Source organism: Seriola aureovittata, chromosome 9 (assembly GCF_021018895.1).
Source record: "Seriola aureovittata isolate HTS-2021-v1 ecotype China chromosome 9, ASM2101889v1, whole genome shotgun sequence".
Taxonomy (NCBI): Eukaryota; Metazoa; Chordata; class Actinopteri; order Carangiformes; family Carangidae; genus Seriola; species Seriola aureovittata.
Genome location: NC_079372.1, coordinates 9141154 through 9158928, shown reverse-complemented (window position 1 = coordinate 9158928; position 17775 = coordinate 9141154). Strand labels below are relative to the sequence as shown.

The following is a 17775-nucleotide window of genomic DNA, read 5'->3' as shown; positions in this document are numbered from 1 at the left end:
TGCAGCACGGGTTCCCATCTTCAGTGTGCGCGTGTGCATGTGTGCCTATGTGTGTGTGTATTTCACCTCATTACACTCATTGTGTTGACTTAAGCAGGAGGGTCACCCCTGAGGCCCGTTCTCCTGCCTTATTGAAGAGTGATGCCCTGAATTACACCACACTTGGGCCGATTGCAGAAGCACAGGGGCACATTGGGAGAGGGCGTTTCAGCTTACGACTGTTATTTTATCTGAAGCATCATGTATGAATGTGACGTATATTTCCCAGCACAGATATGTCAGTGCATTACACAATCACCAGTGTGAGGCTGCCCCCCACTCACCACAAGTGTGCTCTGTTGAGAGGTGCTTAACTCTTGGATCTAGTATATTTCAAATTTGCGATAGAGCTCCATCTCTGGTTCGAATCCCGGGCAATTATGTTCACAGTCTGCCTACGCACACTTTGTACAGGAGCTCCTCTATTCGTGGTTGTTCTACAAACTGACAAAAAAAAAAACTCTCTCCCTTTCAGCCTGTGTGCTGCATTTCTCCTGAGGCGTTCTCAATATTCTCCCTGTGTATGTATTAAACATCAAGCATGTCGAACTGCAGGCGCGGGGCCGAGCACTTTAAGGCAGAGTCAGCCTTCTGTGGAGGGTGACAGAACAGTCAGATGGCCCCCACAGGGCAGAGAACAATTCCTGCTGCTGATGCACCCAAGGCGACAGGACTGGAGCGCTCCTTCCTCCTCCCTCCCTCCTCCTTCTCCTTCTCTCCTGTCTCATCCACCCTCCATCCCATCATCCCTTCCCACCTTCATCTCATAGAAATAAACACACTCTCTCAGGATCACTTGCACACCTGCACCAAAGCGTCTTCCCTTTCGTCTCTTACACGTGAATGTGTACACATGTGAAACATATATGCTGTCTTTCATAAACACGTATGCACATGTTTGCCTAAGGAGTAATATTTATGAGTGGTCATAAATCATAACTGCTGTCAAACACATCATCACAATACTTCTCCATATGTAATAGCATGCCTTCTTTGATCATTAACAGTGATTTTGTGTGCTTACATACACTCTCCAACACACGTACACTCAGTGGCCACTTTATTAGGTACACCTGTACAACCTAATACAATCTAATACAGCTGTTCTGTCTTAAAGTCAACTCTTATGATGTAATGTAATCTTCAGTTTGTGTTGACACTGTCATAGATCTATTCACTAAGTTATGTATTTTAGCAGTGAGGTCATATTTAGTGATGGCGTTGTACTGGACCATTATAGATATCTTGTCAATAGGGAGGGCAAACAGAAAGTACAACACCAACTTTAACTATGATCTCAATCAGTGGTATATACTGTATATGTCACGTCAATGTTGACAATAACTGAACATCATAAACTTCGGAAAGGTAGAATTTATGGCAGAAATGTTGCATTGAGGATTGTGCAGGTGTACCTAATAAAATGGTAAAGTGTAAATAGCCTATATTCTCTTATACACACCATCACAGTGCCCTTTACTCATGCAACTATACTCTTAAAGTCATACTCTGCTCTGAACATGTTCAGACTGAACGGGAAGTGAATTTCAGAGGCGGTGTGATTGGATACAGAGTCAACGGAGAATGCAAGTAGAAGTGAGCAGATGCAGATTATGACTCTAGTTCATAAACATATCGAGACTGGAGGATATAACAGAATATAATAGGAAGAGGTCATGTCTCTTGTATGTGTTGAGGTCAGTCTGAGTCTTGAGTTGAGGCACAAAAAAAAACGTAGGCTCGCTCTGCGCACACATAGTCGATGCGTACGTTGCTAGCTAGCAAATGCACAGACACTACTAAGGGCAAGTAAACAGACACTCCACAATACAGTGGGTGCATTTGATGAATAGAGCAGACTGAGCTGCTAGAGAAAATGACAGCTTGCTGTGTTTGACTGAGTATAGTAGTGTGTGTAAAACAGAATGACAGGAGACGGTATCTACGAGAAAATTACAGTACATGTTACTCAGAATGGCTGTGTGTGAGGGCTTGATTGATGTGTAAATAGTATTGAACTTTCAATTCATGGTTGCCTTCCAGCTCTTAAACCCATGTAGAGGAGAAGGTAAATAACCAAACCAGTCATTGTGCTGGTGATCTTGCTGTTGTTTCAACAGAACTTGATGCATTTGCAGTTTTCTGTAAATGCTCTGTGGCTTAATTTCAATTCTCATTAACATTTCTAGTCATTGCAAAGTGTAGGCACAGACTTTGTTTCTAAGAAGGCTGTAAGCCAATCAGAAACTGAAAATCTGAGTTTGACTGAGTTCTGCCTTCCTGTTCAATGAAACTGCCTTCATTTTCAAATGAACAGCCCCTGCACACATTCACAGTCATTCTTTTTCAACCACACTTATTCCCTCATAGGTTATCATAGTCATACACTCCATTCTTATCAATCACACACACTCCCATTGTTTATGTACACTGTAATGTCTATCAGACACATTTTCAATCACACACAGCCACGCACACACACACACACATGCACACACCATCATTCCCTCGTATAAACAGACAAACTACCATCTCATACAACCTACCATTCACTCTATCTCGTATACATTATATAGAGAGAGTGTATGATGGTGCCTGTGAGTGAGAATCATAGTGTTTATAAAAGAGGAGAGCAAAGTGGTTCACAGTAATTGAGGGGTTTTGAAAATGTCAGTCATTGTCTGTGGCCTTTGCTTGTTTGTATAAGGTGCGTAAGTCTGCTGCGAGCTTTCCACATCACACACCAAATGGTCCGTGAATCTTCGAGGTGTGTATGCGCACATGCGTGTGTGCATGTCGGCTGTGTGCAGAATAGCTGAGGGATCGGGGGCCCGTAGATTGGCCAGTCAGCCAGACAGATGTGCCCTAGCCTGGACTTGGAGTGCGGGGCCTCAAACTGGCCTGCCACCCAGCATTAGTGCCATGGATCCATGACCAAAGGGCTCAGGGCACCAAAACTCACTGTCTGCATAAAATGCTCTCAATTATTAATGCTGTGCACAGGGCAATAAGAAGCATTGCTGAGACCAAAGAAAGACAGAGAGAGAGAAAGAAAGAAAGAAAGAAAGAAAATGAGAATGAGTCTATAAGATATGACAAGCAGAGAAAAGTGGAATAAATGAATGGAAGGTATAGTTTAAAAATCGTTTTCTTTTATTCATGTAATCAGTAGTCAACTATAATTCCACATTTAAACAAAAAAGATCACCATAGCAACCAGAGAAGTGACGGTGTATCACATTGGTGCTACCCTCAGTTACTCTTAGAAACATAGAGAGAAAAAAAAGGATTTTTAAATCCATACATTTAAAATACAGTTACAAAGAAACCTCCTCATTAATGGTAGTTTAGTATCCATCATCTCAGTGTGCACGAAATACATTTCAGGCTAGGCACAGTATCGCAGTAGCTTGCCATTAGAGCAGGAGCAGTGTAATTCATAAGTATTGATTCATGTCTCGGCAGCATTACAGCATAATGCCCCTGAACTCGGCGATGTACAAGAACAAACACAATAAATAAAGTAGCAAAGAAAAAGCAGTGATTTACATAGATATGCTGTTAACTCCCCATTATATCTAATGTGATACAATCATAATACATGAACGTGAAATAATATGCTTGTTGTGAACATTGCAGCTCCATTATTATATTGAGACAACGTGCTCCATCCTTTTCTCCCATTTAGCAGCCAGCCATGTGAATGGAGAGAAGACATTTCACCCTACTGAAGCTTTGGGTGCTTTGTTAACATGAAATTTGTTTCAGCAATCGTTTTCAGTCAATGAAAAGTACAGATTTAGATGTCCCGAGAACATTTATCTTTATACTTCCTATCAGCTGGTTTAAGAAAGTCTCAGCAGCAGTTAAGGCTGAGCGAAAAAATTACTTAATATTCCTTCAACTCTCATCTCATATTTAGTATGACAGAGCTGATTTATTAACTTTTTAGTAGAGTTATTCCAATACTGATACTAGTATCGGTAATGCCTCGGCTATTGCCTAACATACTGGATGGAGCATCGGCGAGTCTATGCACCAATCTGATATCTCTTAACTTATTAATAAACTTCATAGTTTGTTTAACACCTGGATAAAACAACTGTTTTTCCTCAAAATGAACTCTTCTTTGCAGCTTCAAAACTGTAGCTTGCACAGGAAGTTGTGCTGTGCAGCCAATGGCAACTACTGTTTTAGATCAGCAAAGAAGAATTGATTTCTGGTAAATATTGTAAGGTTAACTGTTAGCAAAACGTCAGCAGTTTGGACGATATGCAAGTTAACGTAAGAATGAAAAACAACATCTTTGGTGAAGAAAGTCTTAAAAATATGCATTTGTGCATTGCTTCTCTTTTATAATTTATCATGGTCACTGCCACCTATGCCCCTTTCCTTTTAACTTCCAAGCAAATCTACGTGCTACTCAGGATTAAAAGCACGAAGGTTGAGTTGCAGCGAATCCGGTGAAGCTGAGGCAGCAAAAATGTCCAGTGTGGATCCCATATCCAAAAAAGTAAAAGTCCAAAATCACATGGAGATATTTGTGAGTGTACAGCGTCACAGTTTAAAGTAATGTTAAATCAATCATATTTGACCTACCATGACCTTTTCTAGCACTGTGAATACACCGTGCTGTGACCTCAGTGGTTTGATCCACAGTGCGTCAGTGAAACAGGCTTACAGTTGCAGTTGCAGCTGGGTACTCTGTGCACATGCTGAAAAGAGAGAAGACAGCTTTGTTTTTGTATTTTTTCATTCTTAAAGTCTGAGTTTGTCACTTGTTGTGGGTGGAGAAGTGTGTATACCAACAGTTTAATCCGCACAAACAGAGCGAATCATCTGGGTCTCATTAGCATGGACGGGCTGATCTTCTTTATCACACTTCTGCTTTGTGTTTTATGCTCTTAGAGCCACATTCTTTACCATAAAAATTCTGCCCGCTCTTGCTTTATGGGAGGGGTTACATAACCACTTATCGTGCTCTGATTTAGGCTCAGCTTGGTAGCAACAGGTGTGTTTCTTCAAAACGCTACCCAGCATATATCAGATTCCATCAGATACACAGAGCGACAACACACCAAATCAGCAGCTAACTCTCACAAAGTAAAACTCCTACAGTCTATAGCAAACACAGCTGCAATTAGTGACGCCTGTTGCATCATCAGATGGAGATAATCATCATGTGCCGCAGTCAAATTATAATATGAAAACTTGTGAATATCTCAGCAAGAATTAACACAAAAAGAATAAAAGTTACTTTCTACTTCTAGTCGATTTACTGATAAAAGTTCTAATGCAGTTCAGTCTTCCCAATCAGTGTATTTTGTGTTTTTGCGTTGTGATGAATTGGTTATCAAACCAGTGATATCAGTGACTCAGCAGAGCAGGTGAGGCACACGGTACATCTGCACATGTTTGTACAAGTGTATATGTGTGTTTCTACACGTTCCTAAACCATCTGTCTGTATTTGCACATGTACAGTGTGCATTTATGTGTATGGTTTGCTCTTACTGGCAGCACAGTGATGACATTAACATAAATATGAGCTGTGTCACTCTATCGTTAATGTCTCTTCCTGTTTGAGAGCGCAGGCAGACAGTGTAACCACAGCGTGCACTGCTGGGCGAGTTCACCTTTGCAACAGTAGCTGTTTATTGATTCCTCTGACAGTCACACAGGTGTTGGAGATGGACGATCAGCCTCTGCACTCAAAGGGAGGCGAGGACAGCGGGGCATTCATGCTGACTGCTGTGTTTATTTATTCATTAACAGGCGGCTCGCTCCTCAGCTCTGCCTCAGAGGACCGTTTTCACCTGTGTCACCTCCTGAGGTTTGAGATAGCGGCACATTTGGTATCAGATCTTTCTTGGGTGTGCAGGATCACACAAATGCACCGCGCGCACACACACACACACACACACACACACACACACACACACACACACACATACTCAGTAGCATCCACCTCATCCCGGTGCCTACCATGAATGAGTGAGACTGTAGGGACAGTGGAAGCTGAAGGAAGAATGAGGGGTGGAGTCGAGGGCTCTGGGGACCAAGGCAAGGCAGATCCTATATTGATTGGTTCAGTAAGAGAATCCTCAGGCTTTTAGTGGTGTTGCTTAATAAAGGTGGCTTGTGGAAACAGAGATCACATCAGCTGAACTCCAGAGGCTGCCTTCGGCTTTGAAGAATAGTTCACATAAGCAGGAGAGGACTGAGCCATTTAGATTTTGTTTTTGTCGGAACTCAGCAACTTTCAAATTTGGAAATATGTCTTCACATGAAGACTGGTCTTGACATTTCCTCTGCGGGGTCAGTTATGCTGTCAAGGTTCTCAAAAGGTGAAAAGGCATAAACTTTTGTCACCTGTTGAGCACAGATGGTGAGCACATTGTCGTCACAGGTGTGTGATCTCCCCATGTCGAAACCTAAGCAGCCAAATCTATGTGTGTATCTATCACACAGTACGTAGCAGGATCACACAAAGTGAATCTCCACATCTCGCGCTGGGCGTGTGTGCGCTTATCGCAGCGTGGATGTTGTGGTTTATGCATTGACAGTCTTTTTTTTTTGCAGCACACACGCACGCACACACCCTATCTGTCTATCTTGGTGTTAAGTCAAGAGCCTGGCTTCAGAGAAACACTGAGCTATTTTAGGAGGCAGCAGATTGTGTTAAGCGAGGAAGTGAACTGACACAACTGGGGTTGAGATTTCTTGGTGACTGAAAACCTTGAAAATATCTTTATTTAGTACTTTGCTCCCCCGACACCTTGCAGATTGCACCTTGCTTCCATCAGATAATGGATAGCTATGGAGGCAAGCAGCACATCAAAGCCTGAAGATACACAACCACGTTGCTGACAATTATTCTTTTACTTTTTATTGTAAAATGACATTTTTAATCAGGAGGACTGTTATCTCTGTAGCCAGCACGTTTGAATTATTGTGTAACGGACTCAAAAAAATATATATTTTTGTCAGCATTTGACATTGTAATCCATAGATTATTAAATTTGAAGACTATTACCAACTAATATAACTTTGAAGAATGTGGAATGTATGATACTTTGAGTGTGTGTATCTTATCGAGAGAAGGGCTGGGGCTATTTTGGGCTGTTTTTGATGATTTAATTTTATTATTTATGTATTCACCTCCACATGAAAGAGAGCTGAGGTCCCAAGTGGTCTCTCTTTTTCTCTCTCACACACTTTCTCTCTCTCTTTCATGCAAACACACACACACACACAAATCCATATTTATATAGCCATTCGCTACCATTTTTGTAAAAACCCACCATTACTTTCAGCACTTTCGTATAATATTTTATGTTCTATTATATTTTGTATGATTTATACACTTCCACCCTTCCTCTGTCAGAATTGATGTGAAGTCCCAGTGTAATCTGATACGTGTGTGTGTGTGTGTGTGTGCGTGCGTGTGTGCGCAGTTCATTGTGTTTGCATGTGCTTGCTCTTGTTTAATGAAAGCACCTGCTGTGTTTGCCCCTTTCATTCACCCATCTGATCGATAGCAAGCTGGGTCTGTCAGCGTGGTCGCTGTCATGGAATCTCTTCTAACCCCATTAACCGAACTGTGCACTAACCCAATTAGCAGAGCCCCTGCACTATATTAACCTGATTCACGCTGTCACACTCATACATCTCATTGGCATCAAATGTGCAAGGCCAGCAGGTCAAACACCAAGTGAAATCACTACTGATATCATTTGCTTCCTCCATACTGAGCAGCACTGCCTGTGAAATATTAATGTGATGTGATTCTTGTTCCTTCTCTGTTTTCCTCACTGATATCAAAGCACTGATGAGAAAATTCACATCACAGTTATAATCAGACATGCTTAGAACAGCTAACTGCACAGATTATGACTTTAATGAAAAACTGGAACGTCCTCTGGTGATCCCAGGTAACTTTATGTGTTGTCAGATAAGGCCAAGTAGCTAATAGCAATGCAACGACTGCAATTATTAGTCAAATAATCAATTTCAACTGAAAATCAACCGGCAACTATTTTGATATTTGGATAATAATCTTTGTAATTTTTTTCCAAGCAAGAAAACATTTGCTGGTTCTAGATTCTCAGATGTGAAGCTTTGGTGCTTTTCATTTTGTCGTACATGAAAGGAAACTGAATATATCTTGGACAGAACATTTGAAGATGTAAGCTTGGGCTGTGGGGAATTATAATGGGCATTTTTCTGACTTTTTTTTCACACAAAATTTTTAATAAAAAGAATTAGCAGATAAATTGATGAAAATAATTGTTAGTAGCAGCGCCCTCCTTGAGTTTAATGCAAGATCATTTATTTGAACAGATACTGGTATTAGCCTGAGGCAGAATTGTTTAGAATCTTTTTCAGCTAGAATCCTTTTTTGTCTGGTGCAGATTGTGTTGAAGCCTGTCTTTTAGTTGAATAAGCCATTGATAGCGCTAAAAACTTTACCCGCTACTCAGTCTTTGCTGTTGATTTGAATGAGTTAACTTTCAAAGATGGCAAAAAAGAAAACATCTAACAAAAGCCAAAAACTGCAGTCCCTTGAATAGCCACTTGAGGCTGGCTCCAAAAGTCGATCCCCATAGACTCCCATGTTAAAACGTCCAAATTTTACAGCAGAAATAAACATGGTTACGGCCTGGTACAGAAAACCGTTTTGGTCTGTATAGCTAATGTCCTCCTCCATGAAAACTGTGCGGGGGAGTGAATGTTTATATAACTCACTTATTAAGGCTTAAAGTTATGCATAATTGAGGGTGAGACGCTTTGAGTGACAGGCGGGAGAGTGTATGCTTGCCACAAACGTGGATGCACCGAAGCCTCGGTTCCACACACGCCCCACCTCTTTGCTCATTTTTGGATTAGCCGGGAGTTCGGCGCAGTCAGGCACTGTCAAGATGGCGACGGCTGAGCAGCCCGCTCTGAGCTTCAAAACCATTCTTCAGAAACATATGGGTGACGTCATGGACGCTTCATTCATCTTTATAGACGGTCTATAGTTTGAACAATTTTCAACAGGTCGGTGGTTCAATCCCCGGCTCCTCCGGGCCGTATGACGAAGTATTCTTGGGCCATCAGTGTATGAATGTGAGTGAATGGGTGGATGTAGAAAGTATTGGAAAGCACTCTGAGTGGTTAGTAAGACTAGAAAATGCGCTATATAAGTGCAAGTCCATTTACCATTATACAGCAGCAGAGAGAGAACAGTGAGACTGAATGAACTGGCATCACACACTGTAGACGGGGAATCCAACTACGGTAACTATGCTATTCTTAACATGTAACATCACTCAGCCAGGTTAATGATATAAGATAATGAATGAAAGTTATGAGGTTCGGCTTTAGACACCACATATCATTTTCAGTGTAGCAGCACACATTTCAGCTGGATCATATTAGTCATCTGTGACTTTTCTACAGTGTCAGAGGCTGTGAGTAGTGTAATGGATGAGCAGGAGTAGTAACTTGGCAGCAGCTTTGCTAGAGTGGAGGTGTAAGGTAGGTGGCCTTGGATAAGAAGTGTAAAGAAAGGCAGCATGACTCACCTAGAGAGGAGCCTGCATACTCCATTGAGAAGCAACCCACAGAGCTCTCTCTCCTGTCTCCTCTCCATCTGCGTTGTAGGATAGTCAGAGAGTGGAAGAGGGAGAGCGATGGCAAACACGCATGTAGGTTAACATTTCAGAATCCACCTGGGGTAATGGTTTTTCCATAAGCCGCCATTGTTGAGGCTGACCTGGCTTTTAAGACTGAATCAAATCGATGGCTTCTCCGTCTGAGGCGGGGAGGAGCAGGGCAGCCTCTCTCTGTCTGCGCGGCCACGATAACACTGCTCAATGGGTACCAACCACCTTTCAAATGGAAATGGAATATCCAGTGAACATTAGACACAGTCATCTGGATAGTGCTTAGTACTGGGCAGTGAATGGGAGATGGTAGCATGACGGTTGAAGGGTGTGCCGCGCTCTGGCTTTGTTGTGTCAGAGCTTAGCTCTTACAGAGCGTTTGAGGTTCATGTTGTGCTTTCTTCAGTGTTGCATATTGAGGCTTGTAAGATTGGATGCAAGCTTGCAAGTGCAGAGAGTGACTCACCCAAAACCATGGGGGCGTCTATTACAGACGGTATGCTAACTTACAGTATACACCGTGCCAGTTCGTTCTTCCTGCCCCCCCCATCTCTCTCCAGGTCTCCTCTTCCTACCTCTCTCTCTATCCCTCATTAGCTTGCTTGCAAACACACATGCACACCCAGAGAAGCTCAGGCTAAGGGGGCGGATTCATAAATTGCTGACATAGAAAGTGAATGCTATGATCAGATTGAGTACTGACTCAATCCCGCGAAACCCCCAGGGAATGGTTTAAAATAAATCACTCATAGAGTCTGCCTGCCCTAAAGATTAAAGTGGAGGGAAGTGTGTGTGATTTCATGTGTGTGTGTATGTGATCTGTCAAAATGACACAGCTAAGTTTGTCTGTGCATGCTGGGCCTTGTGTTTCTGAGAATTTACTGCATGTACATACTGTCTGTGTGTCTGCGGGAGAGTTGCCGACTGTAAAGCTGATGAAAAGAGCCATTGGGCGGGTGTGGTGTGGTAAATGGTTGCATGGAAGTGTCGACATGTGTAACTGCTCCAATTGGCTCTCCAGAGTCGTCCTCGGGGAAATAAGGGGCAGCAGCACAAGCAGACATAGACTGCCACCGACAAAGAGTTATGTGCATGTTGTCACTTCTTTTAAGTCAAAGATCGGTGGAAAAGCAGCGAATGTGCAAAATGTGCAGAGGTGCAGGAAAATTCTTAAGCATACATTTGATGTATTGTGCAATTGCGTGTGTGTTCGTATGCATGTGCCTCGGTATGCGCATGTAATTAGGTTTAAATTTGTATCACAGCAAATAATTTGTGTGTTAAGATTGGTCTTTGTTTACATGTGCATGTGTGTACAGAATGTCTGTGTCTACAGGCTATGTGCGTGCAGTGTGTTTGTTCAGGACTTCCTAGGACTCCATATGGTGTCAGGGGTGATAAATATGCTCTAGGGGCAGCACTCAGCAGCTGTTTGTGGACTCGCGGCAGCACACACTGAGTCATGGCCTTTATAATCTACTGTGTAAAGGTCTGTGGCTAAGTGGGCTTCTACCTATAAACATAACATGAACCGTACAATGCGCCCAGCGGGTTGCTGGTGTGAATCCAACCACGTCATCACCTTATTCATATGTAATGCCTCTTGTGTCTCCTGTTCTTTATATCTTGTCTCCTGCACTTTGATTTGTGAGGGGAGGGAAATAACAAGTACATTGTATCAACAACAGACTCAAAATCTTGTGTATTAGTTTCCGACCACATGAGCAAGACTACACAAGTTGCTTAAAATGCCCTCTTGTGCAGAAAGGTTGAATGCCACGGTAGCTGAGTTTCAGTTTTGCTGGTAATTCAAAAAGTCTTTTGCTTTGTAACCGTTTATTGAGGTAGAGAGGATCGGAAGGTGCACAGTTGGCTTAGAGAGAAGATAAGGGAACTAATTCCTTCCCTCTTCTCCCTCTGCTCTTTGATCCTCACCTCCCGCTTCCTATCTCTTTGATTGCCATGTTTATGACAGCTCCTTTTCCTTTTTCTCCTCTTGCCTCTTTCCTCTCCTACTGTGTGGTGTGGCATGTCAGCAGTTCATCTTCTGTTGGAGGTCTTCCCGCACACGCACGTGCGCGCTCAGACGCAGACACAGACATGCACATGTGGACGACGCACTCTGAGCAAGACACACCCTCCCCCTTCCTTACAGAGGTAAAGTGAGTGCACCAGCATCCGCAATGAATAATTGAGTTATCTGGCTCCGCGCAGAAATAGCAATCTCCCCACACAAGTGTGAAAACATCACTCGCCACCCGAGACCTGGGAACTGGCGCTGCCATGTGGGTCTACACGTGTATATGTGTGTTTCAGTTTGCATTCATACTTGTCTGAGTTTTGTGTTTTCTGAACATCTTAGATGGAAAGTCATCAGATGTTGCACTGAGTTTGTGACAATTAGGGATCTAAACTGAAAACTAAACAAGGCTATGATGCAAAAATACCATTAGAAACAGAAAAATCTAAGAATTAAAAATAAGGAGTCACAAACCTGAACCCCCCCCCCCACACACGTCGACCTGTCGCATCTTTTTTTTTTCTCGTTGAGTTGAGTTGTGATTGTGATCCCTGTGGGCTGCCATAAATGATTTGAGGGAGCATGTGACTCTGGGATGCTTTTGAGTCTGTCATGAGCAAAAGAAATATATTGGTTTTTGATTACAAAACACACAGCCTGAAGCTCAGAGAGTGTGTCTCGTATATATTGAGTTAGTTTATGAGGTACAGCTGTACAATCCAACACAGCAGACCTGCAATAAATCCTACCTTTGGGAAACTTCTAATGTATTTTTTGACATAGTGTTAAAGTAGTGTTGATTCAACACTGTTGTAATTTTTGTGGCCATAGTTAGCGGGGGTGTTTTTTTTGCCCACCTCCGTTTGCATAAAATGTGATTATACAGGGAATCAGTTCGGTCACTAATGGTTCAGTGTGTTAAGGTGGAAAATGAAACATTTTTTCTACAAAGATGTAGTGTATCTTTAATATTACAAACACTAAAGTAAATTGTCAATGCTACATAAAAAGTGAGACCTAATTTTACAACCCTATGTCACCGTGGTGATACCCCCTCGGGAGATTAAAGTAGCTGTTTAAACCCTCATAATTAGTGGCATTGGTAGAGCTTTAGCATTCTCGGTAAAGACCGATCTGATGTAAATCAGCTACGAGGTCTGCTATATACTCTCCATGTGGGCGACTCCCAGGAGCCCTCTGAAGCCGTCTGAATGGTGACACAACAAAGCTGAGGGAGCAGAATCACAGCAAACTGACAAATAAGGCCAAATCTGACAGGCGAATCCTCAGAGCAGCTCCACAGTTTGACAGATCCTTCAGCAGAGGAGCGCGAGCCAACGCCCTTCACAGCAGCATCATTCATTAATGCTATTTCATAACACTACAGTAGAAATCATCGCACGGTAGCGAGGCTGCGTGAAATAATGAACCCGGCATCACATGTCAGAAATGATACAGACAGATATTCTTGTACAGTATTAGTGTAAAGTGAGGTTAGTGGGTGTGCAAAGCCAAAGGTAGCCTGTTAGTCCTCTATGTATAGTGCAGTAACGTGGGCTTGTGGGCAGACGCAACCAGCTGTTAGGTCTAAAAGCTCCGAGCGCCGTTATGGGGAGACAGCGGCAGATTAAACGGCAATCCTACTGATCCAGCCCACACACTCACCATCCCCGCTCCCCCTCCCCCTCACACACGCACACACACATACATCCATCATAGTGAAGAGGTGCTGCTATGAGTGACCACTTTATCTTCTGCTAGGCTGTGATGTTAAAGAGATCTGGTCTGTGCGTGTGACAGCCTGCCGCCATAATAGTTAACAAACCTGGGGAAGCGGGCGAGGATGAGACGACGGGCTGAATGTGTGGGGTTAAATCTGTGGCAGGCCGTCCCAGGATGGACGGCTTCAACAGCTGCCAGCGTGGACGTGCTTGACTGGGAGGGATGCTGGGATGATACTGACATTATCAAGACACTTGAGATAGTAAGAGATGATGGTAGAGCGCGCTATGAACAAAAACGGCAGTTCCCGGGCATCATCATGCAGTTATGAAAGTGTTCGCCTCTGTTTGACAGCGAGCTTGCACTGGCATTTACGCTGAAGCGTGTGTGACTGAGATTTAGCAACAGTGTGCAGTTCGGTTTCAGGCTAAACAAAGTGAGCCTCAGGCCCGAGGTCTTTGCTCCCTCTGTGTTTTCAACAGGGTTAAGAGTCTTTAGCGTGGAAATCGTCATTAATCTGCTCTGCGCAGACAAGTAAGGCAGTGCTGGGAATATCAAAACATGTAGGGAGAAGTGTCCCTGGCTCATTTGAAATCCTGTTTGGATGTTTCACTACATTGCAGCGGAGAGATTGAGCCGTTCCTGCTCCCGCTTTTCTGCGTCTGTCTCACTCATTCTTTTGTTCTGGTGTTTTCCTCTCTCTTCTCTCTTTTTCTGTCTTTCTCTTTTTCTGACATTCTTGCTGTGACTTCTTTCTCTCTAGTCTGCCTGTCTCTCTCTCTCTCTCTCTCTCTCTCTCTCTCTCTCTCTCTCTTTCCCTCGCTTCTCCTGTTTTCGGTGCTAGCAGGGGGATTGGGAGGGTTCCTCCAAATTGGCACACAGATGAATAATGCATCTAAAGCAAAAGCAGAGAGCTGGGGTTGGATATATCTGTCTGTCAGACTCTTTCTCTGTATTACAGTTATGTAGGGAGTTAGGCTGATACTTCAGAGGAGAAAAAAATATGTTTGTCGCTCTTTACCCGGATTCCCATTTACTTTTCCTTCTGTCATTAACTCTTTTATTGTCAGTAAACGTGTGGGTATCATGCAACTTTCACACTCATACATGCTGTGAAAAATTCTCGCATTTTTGAAGTTTTTCGACAAGGCTGCTAGTTGTTTGTGCTACAACACACATACATAATGCATGTGTGAGATTTTGATTTCATTTGATTCTCTGTCGCCGTATGCACAAGTTTGTGTGTGTGTGTGTGTGTGTGTGTGTGTGTGTATGTATGCGCATTTCTTGCTATTTCCAAATTGCAGTGTTAAAAACCAAACTGCACTAGTGAGCATAAGCTCACAGTAGCACCATCATTAAAGTAATGAGTAGGAAGTTAGCACTGAAGTCAGCCATAAACATGGAGATAGAGAGAGAGAGAGAGAGAGAGAGCAGGAAAGAGGGAGAGAAAGATCCTCAATCCCATAAGGGTAAATCTTAAATCCTGAATGTTGCTTCTGACTCATTCTGGTTAATTAAGTCGAGTCAAGTGAGAGGAAAATGGGGTCTTGCCTTGCCTGAGTCTGTGGGATCAGCACTATACTGAATTTGCAGCTTATGAAGTCTCTCACTGGAACTGTCCTTTGTGCACTCAGAAAGCCGAGATAGAACAAACTGTATTCAGTCTATTTCTCCTATTTTTATTAGCTTGACCCGTGCAGCCTCTTTACACACATTTCCCCGCAGGTTGGAAATTTACATACACACCAAGCGTAAATGCTCCCATTCAGCATCGGGTTTCAGGGTACGGATGCTAACAGAGTTTTATTTATCACACTTTATCATTTAGCTCCCATTTGTGGTAGATGTTATTTGCACATCCTGCACTCAGCAGTTAAAACACACATACACGCACGCACACACGCACACACACACACACACACATACACACACATACATCCACCCCGAAACTCTGAGAAACAAAGAAGTCTGTTGAGCAACCTTTGGGATTTTCTTTGTTGTTTTATGGTGGAAAGATTTCGCCATGCGACACAGGATGAGGCAAACGAGTGAAATGTCAAAATCCTGTGTAACTCTAAAAATGAAACAGCACAAGGGTTGCCATTTGAGGACATCATAGGCACACGATCGGGTGTGGAACAGATAAAACAAACAGTTCTTTATACCCAACAGCAACTAGAGTGGAGCTGCCAACTGTCCTCTGCTGAGAATAGAAGAGGGGGGATTTTACAAATATTTATGTATTTAACATTTTTAACCAAGTCCCCTCAAGATTAGTTTTTTTCCCACCCATCGTCATGACAGATGTAGTCAGTGGCAGCCGAACAGCGAGGGTCTTTACATCAGCAAAAATAGCATCACAATCGCATAGCAGGTCCAAGTGCAGTCATATTCAATATACAGCACATCATTTATTTATATATACATTATTACATAATACTTTTTAATGAGGTCACACAGATCAAATGTATAAAAAAGCCTTAATTGAGTCCTTCTTTGATACATGATGATAAGAAAACGAAAAGATATGTGACAGATATTTATTCTTTAAAGGATAAGGGTGGCATCATTCTGTACTTTTCTTAAAGGAGCTCTTTGTAAGTTTTGCTATTGCTACATCACCAACGTTAGCATTAACAGCCGTCTACTTACCAGTCTTTCCAAGAACGTTTGCGTTTGCAATACAAGAGGTTATAATACATCGCCTGAACAGCACTACTTCAGGGCACACTGGACGCTACAGTGACTCCTTATCAGAGAGGGATGAGACAGTCTGGCTGGACTGGGGCTAGCTGATTTGCATGTTAACTTCAGTAAAAGACAAAAAAAAAAAAAAGATGGAAATGGGAGCAAAACAAAAAGGTTGCTTTCCACTTCCGGAGACAGCTCTCAGCAAGGAAAGGAATAATGTTTGATACTGAACTTGCGATGTTTCCTCTGGACTGGTAAATAAACAGCTGTTTAAAAAAAAAAAAACTCCCTTAATGTGTGCAAATTTCACGAAAAGACCCAACTATACCTAACTGTGTCCCCATGCTGTCTGTGGCACTCAGCCCATTTATCCCCAATAAAAAGGCTCAGTAATTTCCTTAAAAACAACCGAGCACTGTACTCAAACAGGAGAAAATAGCTAATTTGCTGTAGACTATTTCCAACCTAAGATTGATAAACATTATTCTCTCTAGTGAGTTTTTAATGCAGCAGGACGGTGTATGTGGGATCAGCTCAAAAATAAACTGCAGTAAGGACCATGTCGTCCAGTGCAACAGTTGGTCAGATTCTGAATAATATTAGAGGTCTACGGCAAAGAGGAAGATGCTTTACCAGACTATAATCTTTTCATGGGATTTGTTGTCAATAAAAAAAAAAAAATCCAGAGTATAAGCAGCCTTATCCTTTAAAATTGTATGTATGATATAGCAAAAAAAGCCATGATCACATTTAAAAAATCTTATTTAGAGATAACCCTACACTTGTCACTTAATACCCTCACTCATTAGGCAAAGGATGTTGCCAAAAGCTTTGAGCAGACTCCAAATCATATTTGTTCTTGCTTACGAGATTAGAATGTTAGTCTGGGACAAATAGCTGAGCAGGTTATGTTCACTTGATCTGTTATGTGACCGCTTGTAACAGGTCACTTTGGGATAGGCACTAAATTGCAAACTGAATTTCCAAGTGCCGGTGCAAGGTCTTAGTCCTCAGTGGGTGTGTGTGTTTGTGTGTGTGAGGCTTAGAGATAGGCATTGCAGCTGATGGCAAAAAAGTCAGAGGGTTAAGCTGTAACCTCCCCACCCACGCTGCCTCCCACTGTCTCTCTGCCTCTCTCACTCACCCTTTTTTTCTTCCGTCGCCCCATCACTCCATGTTGTTATGCACAGCGAAGCGGTGTCCCGCGGGGCCGGAGATTGCTATGGACATGATGTGATTTCTCGTCTGCTCTCAGCTGTAATGCGCTGTAGTCCAGGCCTCTGATGAACTTGCCTCGCAATGTTTGGAAGACATGTTGTCCTCTACACTCCCCTCTGTCTGCCTTTCTGTTATCGCCATTTATTGCTCTCCCTCACAAATCATGTGTTTGCATCAATGAGCAATCACCAAATAGCGTGATAGATTGATGTTTGAGGTGGAGCATATAAAGGGCAGGCTGCTTTACAGGTTGATATCAGTTACAGGTTGGGTGCTGAAGAGGTGATGTGGTTAGCCTGTAACTGATGTCTTGTTGTTGTTTAAGGCTTGTAAAGTGGGATGTGTTTAGTTAATTGAATTCATTTATTTGAGTACGCCCTCATTCACACACAGGCCCAAATGCAGCGATTTTGTCACGTCTCGGGGTTTACTTC

General features: G+C 42.7%; 1 protein-coding gene across 2 annotated transcripts in view; it reads left to right on the top strand.

Moving 5' to 3' along the window:
- Nucleotides 1–17775, top strand: part of LOC130175185 (WAS/WASL-interacting protein family member 1) — a 40269-nt gene that overhangs the window by 1997 nt on the left and 20497 nt on the right. The gene's annotated exons all lie outside the window — the stretch shown is intronic.